The 21,874-nt window shown below is 44.6% G+C and overlaps 1 protein-coding gene across 40 annotated transcripts in view; it reads left to right on the forward strand.

Moving 5' to 3' along the window:
• Positions 1-21,874, forward strand: part of SORBS1 (sorbin and SH3 domain containing 1) — a 217,758-nt gene that overhangs the window by 49,904 nt on the left and 145,980 nt on the right. For all 40 annotated transcript variants that reach the window (XM_070432648.1, XM_070432621.1, XM_070432622.1 and 37 more), the window contains exon 3: positions 7,911-8,005. The gene's annotated coding sequence lies outside the window, so the exon portion shown is untranslated. The remainder of the gene's footprint in view (positions 1-7,910; positions 8,006-21,874) is intronic.

Here is a 21,874-nt window from a genome sequence, read left to right on the forward strand (position 1 = left end):
GTCTATGTATGGGATATCATTTGTAGACAAGGAAGAAGGACTTTAAAGATAATTTCCTATGCATTAAGGACTTAATTCTCTCCCATTGGGTTTCAACAAGATCACTCACATTTTGAATTATTTCTTATATGTGGGCTGGATCGTTTGCTTGAGTGGCTACCTGGAGACCCAGTGATGTTCACGTTACTGGTGTATTCTGTCAGGAGACAGGCTGAGTGTGGGGCGGAAGAATGTGAGAAGCAGACTCTGGAGGTGGTTGATTGGGGAAGATGCACTGTGATGGGGGGCCCAGGGCTGACGTGCCAGAGCCAGCGTGTAGGTTGTGTTACTACACTCTGGACAAACCCCAGATCATTTTCCTGCATTAAAAATGAAGAACGATGTCAGAGTTCTCAGATTAGTGCTTATTCACTTTGTTACCCTATTTCCAAAAATAATCTGAGGCAGTTCTAGCGGGCAGTTCTACCTGTAGCGATTCATTCACATTGTGTTTTTTCCCCAAAAAGAGCAGATTTGTCCTAAGAAGAAGGAAAAGGTTGATTTTCTTGGCCATATTTTACTGAAATATTGCGGAAGGATATTTAATTTTTCCTCCAAGAAATTTTCCTTTCGTACCGTTTTGAGATGGAGTTAGCTTAGCACAGAGAGGGATTAGGAGCAGTGACTGTTCGGTTTAAATAAGGAAAATGCTTTTTTTCTGCCAGTGGGCCCCCTGGGGTTGATTGATCTGTGTGCTCTATCTGTCCAGTAAAACCTTTTCCGCTGGCAGAAGGCCCCAGAACAGAGGCGCCGGAACTTGCAGGTCTGTGCATGGAAGTCCTGGCCCTTTGTGGGCTCCTAGGAGAGAGGAGAGACACTTCTGCAGAAGAGCCCGAAAGGTTCACCTGGCCTCCGAGGAGTTCAGGCCAGAGTTGGTGCTTTTGGATACCAGGCAAGGGCAGAAAGAATACCTGTCCTGGTATTCTTAGTCCAGCTGTGTTCTTAGTCCATTTGCCAAGCTATTGGGCATTTTTTAATTGTCCATCGTTTTTGATCCTCTTAAGGACCTTGTGTGAGGGCAGGAAGTGTCAGCTGCCTTCTGGTGTAGCAGGAAAGCAGCCCTCTGCTGGGGAAGGTCTTGATTAGGTTCTGGCCTCTCCAGGGGCCACACCTGCCTTGTTTCAGTCCAGAGGCAGCCCTGACAGTATGGGTCACAGTTCCTGAGTGTTTCTCAGAGGGACTCCTACGATGGCTCCACGATTCTTATGAGTAGTGTGCATACTGGATCCTTTTACCCTCTGGATGGAAAGCCACTTGTGTCATCTGCAGTCGCTATGCAGACTGGGCGTTGCGGTTAGTAAATGGGATGCCAGGAGATCCTGGATTCAGATTTTGTGACCTTAAGGATGCCAAGGGACATGTGCAGGTGTTGAGTACCAGCTGTAGGAAGATGCCGTGCCCAGTGCTTCTAGTTACTTTTTTATGTCCTCTCACCCTCCGTTATCATGCTCAGATGCAGGGGAGGAAATGGACACCAGGGAGGTCGATAACTTGCTCAGGGTCATGCAGGTGGTAGATGGAGATCAGGCTTGGCCAAGTTCTCATTTTTCCCTTTATGATTATAACCCCCATGCTAGAATGTGTCTCCTCCGTCATGGCTGTGCAATAGATACACGATGTCACCCATGTATGGCATTTACGATTTTCTAGTAGTCACATTAAAAGGTAAAAGGAAACGAGTGAAATGATTTTTAAATATGTATTTTTTTTAACCCAGTGTATCCAAACCATCATTTAAATATGTAATCAGTATTAAGAATTATCGGTGAGATAGTTCACATTCTTTTATTTCCACACCAGAATTTTCAAAACCAGTGCGTGTTACCATCACAGTACGTCGCAGGTCATCCTGGCCACATTTCAAGGGCTCAGTGGCCACGCGTGGCTAGTGGCTATCCAGCAAGATAGTACAGCTCCAGGATCTGACCCAAGAGGCCCATCCTGCAGGTTGCCAAGGATAGCTAGGGGTCACCATTTTTTAGATGAATGGTTTCCAAACGCCATGGGATGAATCAGTCTGTGCTGGGCAGTCTGTGTGAGTGTCACCTGAGGAGGAGGGTATTAAAATTCCTCCATCAGCCTGGAGCCCCAGGTGATTTTTCTGCATAGCCTGATTGGAAACAACTGCACTAAAAACATTCACGGGGCAATTTCCCTGGGTTCTCTGATTCTGCCCGCCCCCTTGTCTGGGCACTTGCATTCCAAGCACGTTCTGTGGGGGTGGAGGTGGGGTGTGATGGGAAAGGTGGGGGAATGCGAGCCCTGGGGGCCTCTTTCCTCTCCTGCACATAGAACTGCAGTTTCTATGCAAACAAGAAATCCTGTGTATTTACCTGGATGTGATCATGCATAAGGGGTGGAACCTGCCCTTTTGGTGGCTTCGAGCAGGATCCCGTGCTCCCAGTAACGGAGAGACCAAAGAACCAACATTTTCACGGGAGAATGGGATACTGTTTTCTTTTCCAGTGGTTTGGTTTTAAAATGTGGTTGGTGACTTAGAGTAAGAATTTGTTCCTAAAGAGTTGTCGTTCTGGGTTCTAAACCTCAAAGTCAGGCAGGTGGTGCAAGATGGAGGGTGGGAGATTGCAAATCAAACTCTTAGGAATGCTCTTCACTTTCATAAAAATGTGGCTGTCTCCCCTTTTTGGGGGAAATACAAATTCTTTGGCTTTTTAAAAAAGAATCAAACATTCTAATTTAGAGCTTTGCAGGCAGAGAGCCTAGCAAATGCAAAGGCCCTTGAGGGAAGGAGCGCAGGGGCTGCTCAGGGAAAGGGAGGGAACCACCAGCTCTGGGAGGAAGAAAGTATGAAGTCACTGTGAATCATTTAAAGTAGGCGTGCTTTTATTTTTTAAAGGGGAGCTAAAAATCATTTTCCTATTTTTTAACTAATTTTATCCTACTTTATGAACTCCCATGTCATTCAGCAAACTTGGAAACATTCATTCTCCCTCCTACTGAATTTGTGGAGTGGGTGGGAGAACTTTAAAAAGCTCCTCCAAACCCACTTTCCGCTGCCAAGGGGTGTGAAGGGTGGACAGCTGGGCAGTGTGACCAGAAGCGAGAGATGCTTGAGCCACCTTGGCATTGAGCACCTTGGAAGCTTCAACATCGTTCAAGTCCTGAGGATGTGGCGCTGGGCATGGCCCCAATGAGATTGCTTCTGGAAAATAGGGAAGTGTTCTTCAAGGTCAAAAAAATAGTTTATTTTGCATATACTAGAAGGTTATCTTTAAAAAATGCAGTGTGATTTAAGAAAAAAACAACAACATTGCACAAAAGAAATAAAAAGATAATTATTCTGATTTGTTTCCTTCCTGAGTTGGTTAGCCTCAGGATCAGTTGGGGATTTTCTCCAATTCTACACTAGCTTTCTAAGCAGAGTCCTTCATAAAGTTCACTAAATTAGTGGACTAATTAATGGCTGCTTAGATTTCAGAGGCTGGTGGCAAGACTAAGGAGTTGAGGAATGGGTTGGCTCGATCATCTTTTGGCTGGGAGACATGAAATTTGAGGTATATTCTTCAAACAACTTGGAAGTTTTGAAGGAAGTGTATTGGGATACAGTGATTAGCCAATCAAACAAAAGACCCCTTAAAACATCAAAAACAACAAAAAGGCAAGCAGGAGTAGGTGCTTTGTGCCATGAAGGAGTGGTGCATGGTCTGTGAGGATATTTAACTAGGGAGGCCCCCATTGGTCCAGAGCTGGTAGGAACAAAGGTGCCTAAGGTGACTTCACTGCCTCTTGTATTGTCCTTTATTCTTGGGATGGGGTAGAGATGAGGATATAGATGAGGTAGGTAGGTAATGGTTCAAGGTAGTTGGTAGGGCCTGGAGCAACTCTTGTGATTTCTTTTGGATGATTGAATGAGAGAGAGAGGTCTTGTTTTAGGCAAGTTTATAATGGTTCTGTAGGGAATAATGGGTCTTCTAAAAGTTGAGGACCACCAGAAGTGGTCAGTTAGTATCCTGAGCTTTTCCTAGACCTCCTGCCCACCCATGCTTTTCCAAATTTGCATTATGACTCAAGTGAAGAACCCTCAAGTTGAAGGGGACTCTCATCCTAGTGAAGGACATTGTGCATTGTTGCTGGGCCTTGCCGTTAGGAAGGCTGACCTTGGTCAGCCACTGGTTTCTCTGGCACTGGGCTGTCTGAAGTTTGCCCGGTAGCATCCGGTGATGTCAGGGAAGGGATCTCTTTAGGCTGGTCCATTCAAGGAACCAGCTTACTCCGATCTGTCATCTTCGTGGTCCACAGCATTTACTTTGCCATTTTTGGCTTGAGATTGCTCAGGTTGTTACTTGACCACAAAGTGGAAATCTGGGAAGAGAAGTGCTCAGCTGGCTTGGCGGGTTTCCAGGCACTGCATTGATCTGCAGTGTCCTACTCTGTGGGCAGGAAGGACCTGCTCTGAGTGCTGTGTGCCTTAGAGCTGTTCCTCGAAGGCCACCTTGATGACTGAGTGCTCCCAGACCCTCTGTTCTGCCAGGGTGAGCCTGCACAGGTGTATGAGGGCTCAGTCTGTGCTGAGTCTGGACAACTCCAGTAGTTTATCTGGAGCATTGGCATTGGGTACAGGAGGCCGCCTTCACTTACCTAGTTTGCATCCTGGCTGCTGGCATTTTATGTATTTTTATTTACTTAAAATAAAAAGGAGTTACTAGTAGGTGATGGTTGTCATAATGTGATGTAGGGAATGGATAAATGTACTAAGAATGTTTAACTCCCTCAAAGCCTGGACCCTTGAATACTGCCTCGGGGATGCTGAATTAATGAGCTTAAGGAGTGAAAGGTACTCTTTTCCAAATGGGTATCAGAGTCTGGGCACCAGAATCACCTGAATAATTCTTGGGTCTTCAAATCAGAGATGCTGATTTGATGGGTTTGGGACCCAGGACATTTTTTTTTAGAGACAAGAGCTTGTCAGTTAGAGATCTAGGGAAGCTCTTCTCACTTTTCAAGTGAATTCTGCCTGCTTGTTTCCTTGTCCTGGCCTTGAACACTGAGCTCTGACCATGGCCATGTAGTTGGTCTTCACTCCTATTTATACCCCTTTCCAAAAGCTTGTCTTTGGGGGATGCTATCCCCCCTCTCAATACCCCTCGCTTTGCCTCAGCCTAGGTCAGGAGTGATGCCTCCTCTCTCTAATCCAGTGATAGCGAACCTATGACACGCGTGTCAGAGGTGACACGTGAACTCATTTTTTTGGTTGATTTTTCTTTGTTAAATGGCATTGAAATATATAAAATAAATATCAAAAATATAAATCTTTGTTTTACTATGGTTGCAAATATAAAAAAATTTCTAAATGTGACATGGCACCAGAGTTAAGTTAGGGTTTTTCAAAATGCTGACACGCCGAGCTCAAAAGGTTGCCAATCACTGCTCTAATCCATGAAGAACAGGACAACTCCTCCTGGGACACATTCTCATAAAACCTCCTGCTTGAGGCTTGACTGCATAGTAGATTCTGGCCCTGGAAACACAGGCCCTGGGCTGGAGACAGGACCATGTTGTGACTGGCACAGGGGACGTCAGTGTTGACTGTCTTCTCAAGGACCTTGTTTCTTCGGCCCTGCAGACCCTGGGATAGCACTGGTTGCATTGCCGTGGAGCGGGTACACTCTTCATAAGGGCCCCTGTCTAGATAAATTTCCAAGAGTGCACATGCAGGGCTGCACATCGAGTCTCAGCAGATGTGGGGCACATGGCATAAGGCAGGGCTTTTTCAAAAGATATATAGATATAGATATAGATATAGATATAGATATAGATATAGATATAGATAGATATTGATATCTATATCTATATATATAGATATATATATATATTATGGATTTCAGAGAGGAAGGGAAAGGGAGAGAGAGAGAGAAACATCAATGATGAGAATCATTGGCTGCTTCTTGCATGGCCCCTACTGGGAATCGAGCCTGAAACCCTGACATGTGCCCTGACCAGGAATTGAACCGTGACCTCCTGGTTCATAGGTCGACGCTCAACCACTGAGCAACATTGGCCAGGCAAGGCAGGGTTTTTTAAGACCTCTGAGGTCATGTGAGATTTGGACTAGGCCTCATTGGAGGGGCTGCTGTCGTCCTTGCTTTTGCCCATGTTGTCCTATGACCTATAATTCTCACCTTTCCCTCAGTTTGCCGCCTGCCTGCTCCACTCCCATCCCTGCTTAGGGCTTCCTCAGGCCTCTGTCCATGCAGGGAAGCGTCTGTTCATCTCAGCTGCACTGGAAGCCCCTGCCCAGTGCTCCCATAACACGGTGCCTGCGCAGGTCTTTACAGTTACCCATTGTTTTCAAATTCTTTCCGAGTGTCTGTGCCCGTCTTTTACCCAGACAGAGCAACTTAAGGGCAAGGACTGGGGCCTGTTCATCTTTGTATCTCAGTCACCTTGCACACTGCCTGGCGTGTAACAGGCTCAGTAAATACCTGCTGAGTGAATGAATCAATACATCCGTTGAGGGATGATATAAATAACTCCCACCAAGGGCTTCTAGTTGTGAACATCATTCACTTATTACAGTGCTAGTACCTTGCACGTAAGCTTATTTATAGCCTTGTAAAGGGGAATTTTTCTAGCATAAAGAATATATTTTAGACAGTTTCGGACATTAACTGAACACTTTTGAAGTAGTAGATGCATTGTATTTGTGATAATTATTTTTGTACTTAAAGCAGCAAAATTATTGAAATTTTCACATTCAGAAACAAACAAACCTTTAGGGAACCTGATAGCATTTACTCTTATTTAATTAATTAATTAATTATTTTTTACAAATGAAGGTATGGAGAGCATTTTAGTACAAAGTGGATACTTCTAATGTATTTCCTTGAATTTAGTATTAGCTTTGAGACACACACACGCATGCACACACACAGATCTCTCTCTCTCTCTCTCTCTCTCTCTCTCTCTCTCTCTCCCTCCCCTCTATCTATCTATCTATTATCTGTCTATATAATATTTATTTTTTTGGCTTCATAATATAAGACTGCTATGCAATGGGGCATAGTGAAAGTTTGTGGATTGGCAGTCAAGAGACCTAGATTCTAGAATTGGCTCTACCCTTAACCGGGGCAGTGGGCAAGTCAGTTTCCTGCTTTCCATTATAAAATGGGAGTGGTGGTACTTGTTCAGGGATTTCGAATGTGTACAGGAGTGAGCTTACTAACTTAAGTTGCTATATGTGCTCTACCATTCATTTTCCTCTTGGAACTCACAGCCCCCTTTTCTTCTGTTTTCCCACTTTTCTTAAAATCATAGGTAGAGAGAATTATTTCTGTACCACAAGAAAAACAGTAATGCAAGGGCAGTGATATTACAATTCCAGCTCTTCTCTGTGTTGAGACACTAGGGAGTGATGGGGACTGTGGCATTGGGATAACCAAGCTTGCCTATGAAGGGCAGCTACTACTTAGCATCAGCTGATCATGTTCAGACACGAATATGAGCCCATTTTGAGATCCTCTGATTATTTTTTTTTTTAAGAGAAGCCAGAGGTCTTGGTTCCAGAAGTCCGGGTTTTATGATGTCTCTGACTTTTTAGCTTGGCTTGCATTTTCTAAACATACCCTGTAATTCAGTGTAATGCCAGTACAGGCTATATGTGACCCACTGGGCTTTCACTTTGTGCTTCCATTGTACATGCTCTCTAGTGCTTCTTTCTGCACAAGATCCAGTGATTGTAAAGGGGACCATTTCAGCTGGTGAACTGAAAGAATGGGAAGGGAGTGGGCTGGGAGAGGAGGGGAGGGGGAGCTTTGAGTCTAACAGGGTGCCCTGGTATTTGGGTGGCCTCTTTGGAGGGAGGCCACAGGTGCCTGATTCATACCAGATGATCTGTATGTTTGTCATTGCAGGACGCAGCATTTGTCGGAAGAGTCTGTGAAACCCTCTCTCTACCCAGAGCTCCAGGACCAATGCATCTTTCCATCGCCCTAAACCACTGGTGAATGTATGTGTGTTTTTCTTCTGCAGTGAAGGGAAATATTTTTAGTGGGCGATAGGATGTGATTTTCAGGGAACAACACTGTCCTTTCTATTATGGAAGGAAAGGAGGGCTGGACCTCAGCATATCTGGGTTCTGGTACCTACTGGGTTCTGCCACTTTTACTGTGGGATGTTAGGTGAATTGTTGGACCTCTCTGGGCTCCAGACAGAAATGAATCCTGCCTTGCTAAAAGAGATTGTCTCAGTGAGAACACTTCCAAGTGAATAAAATGCTTGGCAAATATAAGGTAATCCTATTTGGCAGGGCAATTCTAAGCTAACAAATAAAACATGAATACATGATGAAAATGTGAATTGTAAATACCTATTTTCTGAGACTTACAGACTTTCAAAGATTTGCATTTCTTTTCTTTTTTCTTTCTACCACAGTAGCTGCTGTGTTTTTTTAAAAAAAGACAAATTAATTACATTTCAGTATTACCTTTATTTTTATTTGCAATCAGATAATTTCACAGTTTACAAATGAAAAGGGGGCTGTGAGTTTCCTTTTTGGAAAGAAACTGATTTACTCATTACAACAGTAAACGTTTTGCCTCTGTGCAGTTGAAAGACGTGAAGATATGTGCTTAGCAATAGTGTGTTCCAAAGCTGAGGGGAGGCTGCTTTGAGGCCCGCCGGCTAGCTGATGTGGAAGGTCTTGTGTGAGCTGTGGAGGAGCCAGGAGGCAGGTTGACCTGTGCTATGTGATTCCAGACACTCTCTTTTGGGGAAAGCTGGCTTGTCTGATGCTGACTGCCTGGTCAGCTCCCTCCATGTGGACCAGGTGCTCTTGTGTCCCTGTGAGACAAACCCCAGTGGCACGACCATCTGGGGAGCTTGCAGGGTGCTGGGCGCTGGAGCAGGAAGGAAGGGCAGGCCATTGGGACAGGCGGGCCTGGGGTTAGTGACCCATCTCAGACTTGAAAAGCTGATTGTCCAGATTACTGTGTCTAAAGGGACACGGTGGACATTCTGGGCCCCGTTTAACTGGAGTCCCATCTGGTAGGCAGGAAGGCTCTGGGATGGGAGTCCCCAGGGGAGCAGATGGCCTCGGGTGGGACACTTTACCCATTCAGCAAACATGTGTTAATGCCCTCTCTGTGCCAAGGCACCGCTCTGGGCACTGGAGACAGACTGTGTGCATGTTTCCCTGGGGCTTAAATCTGAGAGAGGGTGACAAACAAGAATGTGAGCTCCACTGGGGCAGAAGTCTGCTCATTTCATTCACCGCTGTATCTCTAGCTCTGAGAAGAGCACCTTGCTCTTGATGGGTGCTCACTAAATATTGTTTTATGAATTAAATAACTCAATAGGTAATATCATGCCGGGTAGTAATAAGTGATGTAAAAAAGAAGACAAAGTGAGTGGCTGGATGGGGCTATTTTTGAAAGACTGGTCTGAAAAGGCTTGTGTGGGGTGGTGGCAGGGAGAAAGAGGAGGAGAGATTTTGTGCAGAAATCTGAATGGAGTGAAGGGATCTGGGGAGGAGTGTTTAGGCAGAGGGAATAGCAAGCTAAAAGAGAGGCTTTTGATGATGGTGGATCTCAGCATGATAGAGGACCAGGAAGGCAGCCAGTTTGGTTGGCCTTGAGCTGCGGGGTAGTTACAGGAAGGGAGAGTGGTATGGAATGAGATCAGTGGTAGGTGGGAGCCAGATCTTGTAGGCTATGATAAGGAGTTTGGATTTTCCTCTAAACGTGATTGGATACCACTGGAGATGTTTGAGTAATCTAGAGATGTGATCCTTTTTGTGCTTCACAATGATTTTTCTGGGTCCTGAGAGAAGAATAGACTTAGGGGGCAAGAGTAGAATCAGTGTAGCCTCCAGGAGGCCCTTCTAGTGGTCCAGGCATGGCTTAGATTGGTGTGGTGGTTCTAGAATGATGTGAAGTGGTGAAGGTCAGGATATATTGAAGGGAGAGCCTGCTGGATTGGGTGTGGGTGTGAGCAAGAGGAGTCAAGGATGAGTTGGTGTTTTAGGGAAGATGGTGTTGCTGTTTATTGAGATGGGGAACAAAGAGGGAGGTTTAAGGGGACCCTAAGAGTTTTGTTTGGGATATATTACATTTAAGATGTTCACCTGATACCCTTGTAAAGATCTAGAATTGCCTGGGGCTGGAAATGGTACCTCTGAGAATCATCCAAATGCAGATGATATTTAAAGTGAAGAGACTGGAGGAGATCACCCAGGGAGAGAACAGAGTGATAGGTAAGATGTGAACAGAAAAGAGGGAAGGCAAAGCGTGCATTTTCCACATAAAATCTCTACTAAGAAGTTAATGAAGGCACATGCTAATGAATATATGATTTTATGTAATGCAAATATAAATAATTTAAATAAGATAACATGATATGAGTAATAACAAAGCCACTTCTTATATAAAAATATTGGAAATACTGTGACTCCCCTAAAGCAAGAAAATTAATTTTAGTTCAGACATACAGAGAATAGGTTGGTGGTTGCCAGAGGTGGGCGGTAGGGGGGTAGGGAATGGGCAAAATGGGTGAGTCAAAATGTATAATCTTCCAGTTCTATATAATAAAAGGCTAATATTGCAAATTATCCCCTCCACCAGGAGTTCAGCCTGGAGTTTGACCAGGGGGCAGGGCCGGCCAGCTAATAGCCTGCAGCCCCTCCCCCTGGCTGACCCCCCCCCCCCCCCCGATCGACCCCCCTCCCCAGTTGGGGGCAAGGCTGGCTGGCCAACCACCCTCCAGTTGGCTGGGCCCAATCAGCCCCAATCTGGGCGGGCCAGCTGGATCCCACCAGTGCATGAATTCGTGCACCTGGCCTCTAGTTATAAAATAAGCAAGTCCTAAGAAAGTAATGTACAGCATAGCCACTATATTTAATAATATTGTATTGCATATTTGAAAGTTCCTAAGAGAATAGTCTTAAAAGTTCTCATCACAAGAAAAAAAAATTTTGGAAAAAAAGAAAGAAGAAAGAAAGAAAGAAAGAAAGGAAATTCTGCAACTATGTATGGTGATGGATGCTATCTAGACTTATTGTGGTGATCACTTCACAGTATATATTAATATCAAATCATTATGGTGAACACCTAAAACTAATACAATGTTGAATGAAAGTCATACCTCAAAAATATATAAAATGAAAGAATATTCGTTTTAGAATTACATAAAATTTAAATCTGGTTAGCTAAGTGAATTAAAAACTGCATTTATGCAGTTGGCACAAGGCTGTGCCTTTGGCTGGCAAGCAGAAAGATCCAGCATCCTTTGCCAGTAGCTTGTAAACTACACTGTTCTCTATGTGTGCACTGGGGCTTTACAAGCTATTTTGATGACTATTAAGTTTAATTCACTGTTAGTGTTTCAGATTTTTTTCATCCTATAATCATATCATCCAAAAGTTCATTAAATGAAGGTGCACTGAAAAATCAGTCACTTTGCAATAAAAGTTAGATGTGATAACATTTCATGAAGGCAGTCAAACAGGCACCATGATTTGCAGTACCTCAGTTTAGGACAGTGATGGCGAACCTTTTGAGCTCGGCGTGTCAGCATTTTGAAAAACCCTAACTTAACTCTGGTGCCGTGTCACATATAGAAATTTTTTGATATTTGCAACCATCGTAAAACAAAGACTTATATTTTTGATATTTATTTAAATGCCATTTAACAAAGAAAAATCAACCAAAGAAATGAGTTTGCGTGTCACCTCTGACACGCGTGTCATAGGTTCGCCATCACTGGTTTAGGAAGTAATTAGGATGTCTTTGAAATGATAAAGAATATATGCTACAAGATGAAGAGCAGCAAAAATATACTCTGATGCTTGTACTAGATCTATATGTTTCCAGTACCACCCAGAGCCCTCTACTGCCATTGACTGAGGAGAAAATCAGTTCTGAATCCCACACATTCTCAACTATTTGTGGGCTTCTGGCATAAAACACAGCTGTTACATACTGGTTTTATCCATTTTCCGGACAAACTGCCCTGCTGAGCTTTCTGCATAGTCTCATTGGGCTCCTTAGTTTTTCCAGTTTGAGGTGCATTTCTTTAGTCTTGTTCTCTCCTGCCCCCATGGACAGTGTGGTCCCCTTCCCACAGTTACCAGCTCAAGGCCTGCCAGCCTCCTCTCTCTTGACTTGAGCTTGGATCCCATCTCTTTCTTGCCTGCCCTGGTGAGCTCCCCAAGTTTAGCTCTCTCTCCAGGCTTTTTGTTTAAAATGTTGGGAAACATTTTCACTTTTTGCCCAGGCCTGGTCTTCTCAGGCCTTTCTCAGGAATGACAGAAGAATAGGACTTAGTGCAGTACTGAGGGCAGAGAGATACTGCAGCATTCTGCCCTGTGCTGTTGCAAATCACTTGGGAAATGGACAGCCCTAACGTGCTTTTACATGCATTTCAAGACCCTCCTATTTCAGTGAAATATTCTCAATGGGACTTCTTTAGCATCTAATCTCTGAAAAGCAGCATTGATTGTACAGTGTTCTGTATCTGTAACCAGCCATTTACGGCAAAATGAAGGTTTCCGTGAAGTGATATTCATGACTATTGTCATCAACCCTGTTGGTTTTCATTTGTCTTCTGATCCCACAGAATGGAACCTAAATAAGATTAAAAAAGAAATGAAACTTACAGACAGTCATGTTGGGGAGATTTCTCCTCCCTGTTTACTTCTTCAGTAAGTGATTTTAGGAATAAAAGGATGGCACTTTCTTGGGCCCCTAGAGACTTAGAGTGGTGGACCATTTAAAAAATGGTGGTGTCTTCCTTAAGTTAAAAGCAGAACAGTGCTGCCCAGCCAGGTAGCTCAGTTGGTCAGAGGGTCATTCAATGCACCAAGGTTGTGGGTTGGATCCCTGGGCCGGGCACATATAAGAAGCAACCAATAAATGTAGAAATAAGCGGAACAACAAATCGATGTTTCTCTCTCTCTCTCTCAAATCAGTCAATAATTTTTTTTTTTTTTAAAGTAGAACGATGCTTCAGTGCTTGTGTGCATGTAGATCAAGCATGTCAAACTCGCGGGCCTCGGCTGTAGCCCATGAGCCGTGAGTTTGACATGCTTGATGTAGACCATCTCAGGATGAGGTGCTGGAGATGAGTAGCCTTGTGGGGACGGCAGTGATGTAAGAAGGAGACTTATTTTTCACTATGTAGCCATTTATACTTCTAAATTTTTTGTGTCACGTTTATGTATTAGCTTTAAAAAGCATAACAGTATCCCTTTTAGGCTTAATCCACGATCTACAAATATTTAGAGTTCCTTCACTGCTTGGTTTTCTGAGTGCTTTTGCTCGACGTGTGTTTTGATTGAGGTGATTGCCTGTTCACTGTCCACTACCTTTGCTTGTTTGAGGCTTTGTGTTCATAAGCAACTTGAGACTAGCATCTTAAAAGTTGAGTTTCAAATTTTTGCATACCAGGCCAGTTTCTTTCCTCTTTCCTTCCCTTCTTTCAAAAAGGATTTAAGCTGTTTCTAGCCAATATTTTTAAAATATGTTTTTTATTGATTTCAGAGAGAGAGGGAGAGGGAGAAGGAGATAGAAACATCAATGGTGAGAGAGAATCATTGATTGGCTGTCTCCTGCACACCCCCTACTGGGGATTAAGCCCACAACCCAGCCTGTGCCCTGACTGGGAATCGAAGCGTGAACTCCTGATTCATAGGTCAATGGTCAACCACTGAGCCGTGTCAGCTGGGCTAGCCAATATGTTATTCAGCTGTTTTAGACAAATATGGATTTGAAATGAGTTAAAATTGCCATGAGCTGAGCCACAAATTCTGGCCTTTTCAACTGGACAGCTCTCTGCCGCCTTCCTGAGCAAAGGCTTAGTGCATTGGAGAACAGGATAGGGCTTTGGGAATCTATTGTTTTTGATAGTTTCTGACTCCAAAGTTCAGTCAAATTTAATTAAGAATGTCCAGTACTGTAGGAAAATGCTCGAAATGGAATTTGCATAAATTGCCACCTTTCTGAAAGGGGAGGCTAGGATTCAGTGTCTCGGACCCATGCTGCTGCTCACCCATTGCTGTTCAGAGGTTGTGCTGTTGGGGCAGCTTCTGCAGGGGTCATTGTCTGGAAGGACTTCTCTGGGCTGCCATATTGGGTTGTTATTGTGTCCTACAAAGACACGAGACCCATTTCGTGTAGCAGTGACATTTTTTAGGTGTCGATGCTTCTCCAGGAGAGTCACACATTTGATTTTGTACTTTTTCAACCAACAGGAAAGTTGTATCACAGTTACTGGCCATGTGTAAAGCCAAGATATTTTCTCCTTTTCCATCTAGTGACCACAAATAGAGTGAAATACTAGTACATCTTTTGTCTTTCCTTTCGCCCCATGGTTTGGGGAGGTAAACATTAGCTTGTACTTGGGGTTGTCACTAAAACAAGGAGACCAACCTCATCTCCAGTGATTACTGAATGTCGTGGGATGAAATCGTTGATTGCTCCACTAATTAGAAAAGGCACCATATGATACCTACTTCACAGCAGTGCCCTCATCCTGCAGTCTCCTTATCAACGCGGAGATGACTTACTGTGTTTTCCTCACTCAGAAAGGATCTTCTCTGGCCTGCTGATTACGGCAGTGATTAAATAAAAAATGGTTCCTGCAGAGGTATGCTTTAAAAATCGACTGCACTATTTGTGCTTGAGCTTGTGCAATTGAACTTCCACTGTTGCAATCAGACCTGAGGTCCAGTGCACGAATTTGTGCACCTTGAAAGGAACTGTGGGCCGAGAGGCTGCAGTGGGCACAGGGGCAGGTCTCAGCCCATCCTCTGCACCCTTGCCCAGCCCCTCCCACTGTGGCCCCTGGTCCCCTCTCTGTTGCCAGTCCCTCTCCCACCGCTGCTGCTCCCATGTGCTGATGTCACTGGCCTCGCTCGCATCTGCTGACGGCATGGAGCGATTGGGGCCAGCATCAGCAGCAGGTGTGAGCAGGGACGGTGCTGTCAGTGGGTGTGAGCAGCAGCTGCTGCCCTGATCACCTTTTAGGAACAGGGGGAGGTGGAGAAGCCCTCAGGGGCGATTGGGGCCAGCAGGTGCCGCTCACACCCGCTGATGGCACCGGCTGTGGGTGCGAGCAGGGCCGGCAGCGGGTGCAAGCGATGACTCTGGTGCTGGCAGTGGGTGTGAGTGCTGGGCAGGACCGCGGCACACGGGAGCAAAGAATTTTCAGTAACCATTAGAGGCTCACTCCGATGACTGGGACCAGCGCCCTGCCTTGGTCTGGCGCCCCCGCTCACCTGCTCCACCATTCCGCCACGGTCGACGCCCACCATGTTCCACGCATGCCCCCTGGTGGTCAGCGCATGCCAGAGCTACTGGTTGTTTAGTTGTTCCTCCGTTCGGTCTATTTTCGTATTAGGGTTTTATATATATAGATAGGTATTGGTTCATTGGTCCTTAAGCTTTTGGAGAAGAGGGGTCAAGAATTTCTCTAAGACACATACACAATTTGCATATATAATAATGTTTCACTTTCAGGAGGTGACACTTCCCAGCTAGTTATCAAGCCTTCTAACTTAGGCACACAAACCATTAGCATACCATAGTAATAGTGATTGTGTTTGGATGGCTCTGAGGGGCAGTTACCTGCTCTAGAATGGCATTTCTTTTCTTTTTTTTTAAATACATTTTTATTGATTTCAGGGAAGAAGGGAGAGGGAGAGAGAGATGGAAATATCAATGATGAGAGAGAATCATTGACTTGCTGCCCCTTGCATGCCCCCAACTGGGGATGGAGCCTGCAACCCAGGCACGTGCCCTTGACCAGAATCAAACCCGGGAGCTTTCAGTCCACAAGCCGACGCTCTAGCCACTGAGCCAAACCAGCTAAGGCTGGCATTTCTTTTTTTTAGATATTATTTTTATTGATTTCAGAGAATAAAGGAGAGGGAGAAAGAGATAGAAACATCAATGATGAGAGAGACTCGTTGATCACTGCCTCCTGCATGCCCTTCACTGGGGATCAAGCCCACTACCTGGGCATGTGCCCTGACTGGGAATTGAACTGTGACCTCCTAGTTCATCAGTCGACACTCAACCACTGAGCCACACTGGCAGGTTAGAATGGCATTTTTATTCAACGGAGAAAATTTAGGGAAGATAGCTATGTTCAAGGCAGCCTAATTTCGATGAAATTTGCAACTTCCAGAATTATCCCAGCATAAACTCAAAACTTGGAAACACTCTTGTATGAATTGCTATTTTTATTTTTTAAAAAAGAAATGGAGATACCTGTAACCTTTTTGCTTTCTAACAGCTAATTTCATTTTTTTTCTCAAGTTCATTCATTCCCCCTTCACCCTTTCCCTGGCCAAGAGAAAGATTGTTATAGGAGAATATAGGTTTTTTTAAAAAGGATATAGAGACCAGCCTTCATTTTCCAACAAAATTTGTATTTCTATATGTGCATTTGTTCTCTGAGTTAATCACATTTGTAGCATTCTGTGCTTTGTGACAGTTTGCAAACTAGATGTCCACAAAACACCAGTGTTTTAAAAGTTTTTGAAGTGGCCAGCATTGTAAAGGTCAGGAAATTCCACATAGTTTGATTTCTAGCTTCACTTGACAGTTAGACAATCTAGCAGTATGGGCCATATTCTTACATGAAACAGTGTGGGCTAGAGTGGAACCAGCAGTTGTCTCTGCATGTGGGGGCATGCGAGCCCCCATTTGCTGCAGTCCCCACACCACCCTTACCTGTTTGACCTTCTCAGACATTTTTTTTATAACCCCTCACTTAGAGTTTCAGTTTAAAATTTTATATTGAAAAATCAAGGGATCTTGAGGTTCAGCAAAACAACATTTTGGTATCCTCCTTTTCAAATAATAGAAACTACATTTTAAATAATAGGGAGAAAAATAGTTGGAGCAATGGAGTTGTGAAACCAATGTTTTCCTCCTTAAAAAAGATTTGTGCATTTTTAAGCAAGAGGGGAAGGAAAGAAAGCAATAATATAATTTTTGTATTCTTTAAAAATACCAAATTATTATATTAGGTTTGAAATGTATCATGTACTCGGTGTAATGTAGTTTACTCATAAAATTACCATGTTGGGAACATTTATACAAATCTACTAATTACATTTCCTTTTAAATATTTCCAGCATTTTTTTTCTTTCAAATAGAACTGAACTACTGAACTTGAAGTAGCTGCCCATTCCTTAGTTTGTTTCCCTTTTTACAGTAAGGAGACAAAAATGTAAAATTAGACAACAGAAGTCACCATTTTAGGGAGAGAAAGTCATTAGTTTTTTGGAACCTGGTGCCTTCCAAAGCACCCAGTAGATCACAGGAAAGGAACTTCACATAAACAAGACAAAATCAACAAACCAGCCCAACACTTCAATAGCATGTGAATTGAAGCCCTTTTTATGAGCTATTGTGATCAGCAGTTTCTGTTTCTCCTGATAATGCCTTTTTCCTCCTAAAATCATTATTGTAAACTTCTGGAAACTAAATGCTAGCCAGGATGGAGACAGCACCTTGATCTTTCTTCATTTTTAGCTTCTTGCTTTTAGGGTGAGAGCTCATGATAGACGCTTGGTATGCTGGGCAGGCCATGAGGAGGCTGGAATTTTCACCCTGGCCACCTGCCCGGCGCTGACTTGCCACCTACCCTAGGACAACCTAGGGTGGTTTGTTTCTTATATAAAAGGAGATTATGTTTGGGTTTCCCGCACACTAACAATCTAGCATTCTCTGTTCTGTCCCATGCTGCACCCCGTGCTGGGCGTGCGCTCTGGGAAGTGGAGTGCTGGCTGCGGAACACGGAGGAACTGCGTATAATGAGTTTTGTGCTCACAGCACTGGGAGAGAACTCCGGTGCTCTGCTTAGTAGATGGCACAGAGGTGGACCAGGCAGACGGGTTTGTATGTTCTTGGCATTCATCCTATAGACTATTTCTGAAGCCTGTGTTTCCAGGTTTATAAGCTGACCCATGTTCACTGGTTGACTACCCTAACACTTGAATTTTATAATTTTATTTTCCTTTATTTTTAAAAAATTCTTATTTTGACTTATTAAGTTATCTCTTTTATTTTCTCATTATAATTGACATTCAATATTAGTTTCAGGTGTACAGCAAGCATAGTGGTTAGACATTTATGTAATTTATGCAGTGATCCCCCCTGTTTTTCCTCTTTTTCTTTTTGGTAGATCTAACACCAGTTGCATACCATCTCTTGACTATTGTGAGTCAAAATTGTTTACCAGAACAGAAAATAAATGGCAGACAGAGTCTTTAGTAAAGTAAACAGACATGTTGTAGAATATGCCCAACACAGGCTGGTGCCATGGGGGCTGCTGAGGGTGTTTCACATGGGGGCTGTGTCAGCAACTGGCTGAGTGCGCGATGTGCTGCTTTTCATTGGCTGAGAGCCTATAACGGCACTTAGAGCACGGAAAAATACACGCGGTATAATATGTATGCAATGTATATTAAACTGAGTATGTACTTTATATTAAGTATATTGTGTTTGTTTTAGGAATTTTATTTCAGAAATAAATGGCACTAAAATGATTCAGTGCTCCTTGGGTTGGCATTAAATGGGCCGCGTGTGTGGGGGCAGAGCAGGGACCAGAGCCCCCAGGCTCGTGAAGACCTTGCCATTGTGTTACAGAAAGGATCTTCTGGGCAGAATGCTAGGCTGCATTCTTGGTTCACGTACCTGAAGACACTGTGTGTTTTGCATCTCTTTAGATTGCCTCTTCAACATCAGATTCCTTTACTCATTTATTCAGCCAACAGTTATTGAATTGCTAATAATATTTGCATGCGTAGCACATCCATATACCTTAGCCCATTTCAGTGCTCGTTGCATAGCCCTGTCAGGTGCATGGGCAGCAGCCTGCATTGGTTGATGACTGTGGTTTCTGATTTTCACTTTATTTTGTACTGTGAGCAGAGGTACCCACAGCTTGGCCTGCCTGGCTATTTAGGAAGGCACTTGGGACAAGTGGGCAGAAGGGTTGCTATGGGAGCTGTGCTTGGACAGTCAAGCCCAGGAACAGAGGTGGGAATCATCTACTGAGCATGAGTGGGGTGTTTGGGATGCGGTTGCAGCTCTGAGAAAGGTGGAAACTATTTGGAGCAGCTGCCAGGGGTTGGGCAGTAGGGGCTGAGCAAGCACTGAAAGCAAGGCCAGCTGAGTGCCTGGGAAGAAGCCACAATGCACAGCAGGTGTGGCCTGCTGCCTGATCAGGGACAAAGGAGAGGCTGGGGGCAGGGGTTGGGTGGTTGGTTGGTGGTTGACCTGGTGTTGGCATATACCAACCCTAAGAATGTTGCTGTACAGGGAGATGTTAAGGTGAGCAGCAGAGAAAGTGGGGGGCCAGTGAGTGCTGGGCAGTAATAGCTCTTCTTAGCATGGCTTATAAGACCCTTTATTTCAGAACTGCTCCCACCATGCATGCGCCATTGGGCCATTCCTGTGTCCTTCGTACGTATTACTCTTTCACCCTTTCCTTTGGCTTGATTACCTCCTACTTCAGGTGCCGGCCTGGGCATCATTCCTGGGAAGCTGTTCTTGATTGATTGCCTTCTTCCTCATTCTCTGCTGGGTCAGCTGACCTTGCACCTTGTCCACGTGTCTTCCCCTCTGTACTCTAGAAGCTTTCTACGGGCTGCGGCTGTATGTAGATCAGAAGGTTCCTTGAGTGCAAGACTGTTCTAGTTAGTACATAGCAGAGCACCTGACATGCAGAAAGTGTTCAGCAAATGCTTGCTGAATGGAGGCATAGCTGCCTTGCTGCAGTATTAGTAGTACAACAGAATGTTAGAACTGGAAGAAAATGACAACATCAGCTCATCCAACTTATTTTAAAGTTCACACAGATCTGAATCTCAGAGAGGCTGAGTGCCTGATCTGATGTCACACAGCTTGCTTGAGGCAGAGCCAGGATTCAAGTTCACCTCTTCCGATCCAAATGCCACGTTCTTTCCACTCGACCACAGCAGTCTCCAAATGTGCCTGTGATGACGTCTAAGTGTGTGAAGATGCAGGCCTCTGCCTCCGCTTAGCTCCTGCTTATAGCCTCTGCCGCTATTCAGAGCCGTCTGTTATCTCATTTTTCTGGCGGAAAGGAAAACAGTGTCCTGACAACCCGAGGAGCTTTTCCTCTCTCGGTGCCAGGTTTACAACAGCCCTTACCTCACTGCTTCCCCTTCCCTTTCCGGGTTTGTCCTAGTTTATCTCTGGTTGGGGTGAGCATCAGCAACTGTTTCTAAGTAAACAGAGGAACCCCTGGTTCCGGTTTGTGGTTTAAACATTTAGTGATTTTTGCCTTAGCCTGTCCCCCTTCTGGCTGCTATCACTGCTTCTCTGGTCTCCAAACGGCCTTGGGGGAGCACGTGTTAAAGGCTGGTAGTTTCCTTGTTGGAGCAAGAGCACTGAAAAAGGGAAGCCTGAGGAGAGAGAAAGCGGACACTAGTCTGAACCATTTTGTATCAGTAAAAAAAAAGGTCAGTCTGTAGGTTTCCAGACCCGTCCGTGGAGAATGGGACACAAGGGAGAATGTCTAGAAATGCTTGCTTGCATATTTTCTGCCATCAAACCTTGCCTGAGCTTTTGGACAATATTTGATGTTCAGAGTGCTCTAGGGTTAAAGTCTCAGCGTGACAGGGCGGGGTGTGGCTCGATCCCTTACTGCCTGTTCATGGATGACGCAGTTTTGTGAGGTTGGTTCCAGCTCACTGCAGATCATCTGTGCTCTCTCCCCATCACCCTTGGTCCAAAGTATCTCACACTCAGTTCCAGGAGGTTCACTCACTGAGCTCTGGGGGTGGGGGAGACTGGTTTAAACCTTTGGGCTCCTCTGTTAACTAACAAAACAGTCCATGGCAAAAATGCCCATTTGGGAAAAAGTACTGTGGAGACCGGGGTCTTTCTTATTTATTGATTTAGAACAGGGTCTTTCAGTCCTTCATTACGTTAGGGAGCTCTGCAATACTGCTGCCCTTTAGTACTTTCATATTCCCCTCCCTTTTTAAAAAAATATATTTTATTGAATTTTTACAGAGAGGAAGGGAAAGGGAGAGAGATAGAGAGTTACAAACATCGATTCAGCTGCCTCCTGCACACTCCCTACTGGAGATGTGCCTGCAACCAAGGTACATGCTCTTGACTGTAATCGAACCTGGAACCCTTCAGTCCGCAGGCCAATGCTCTATCCACTGAGCCAAACCGGTCAGTGCTCCCTCCCATTTTTTATTAAAAAAATTAAGAATTAGAAATTCTAGTTCAGAAATCCTGTCGCTTGGAACAAACCCAGTGTCTTTGGTCTTAGGGGTTTCTGAAGCCACTCTGGACATTTTGGGCTCTCAGCCACATGGAGCCTGTTTCTGAATCTCCCTGGGCTGGTCTTGAGTTCCAGGTATTGAGCTGGAAGGACATCAGCCAAGGGTCTGGACTGCGCCAGGAAGTCTTTTGATTTGCTATATTCTCTGGTTGGCATCGACTCATTTCCTTCAGGGACGTCCCCTTCCTTGGAAAAAAATATCTCCAAAGATGCTCGTCTGACTGATGAGCTAAGAAGGCATTCCAGCCAGGCGTTTCCATTCAGGGATCTTGGCTTGTTACTCACAGGTCACTGGGTGAGAAGGATGTCACCACATTTAAGATGCTCCTGACACCCACTCCTCCCTGCCCCATCCCTGCTGGCAGTGGGGCTTTGCTGGTTAGTTTTGAGAGTGACAGTCTTGAGACAAACAGCTCTGGCTGTAGCAGGTATGGAGCAGAAGGTGTTTCTAAGGTGTCAGCCGTCACTGCTGGCTTGTGACCTAAACATGTATTCTAAGAGGGGGCCTTTCTTCAGCCCCAACCCCAAGCTCTCCTCCAGGTGTGTG

Source organism: Myotis yumanensis, unplaced genomic scaffold, assembly GCF_028538775.1.
Source record: "Myotis yumanensis isolate MYYU_CA2020_CCGP unplaced genomic scaffold, mMyoYum1.0.hap1 SCAF_13, whole genome shotgun sequence".
In the NCBI taxonomy this organism is placed as follows: domain Eukaryota; kingdom Metazoa; phylum Chordata; class Mammalia; order Chiroptera; family Vespertilionidae; genus Myotis; species Myotis yumanensis.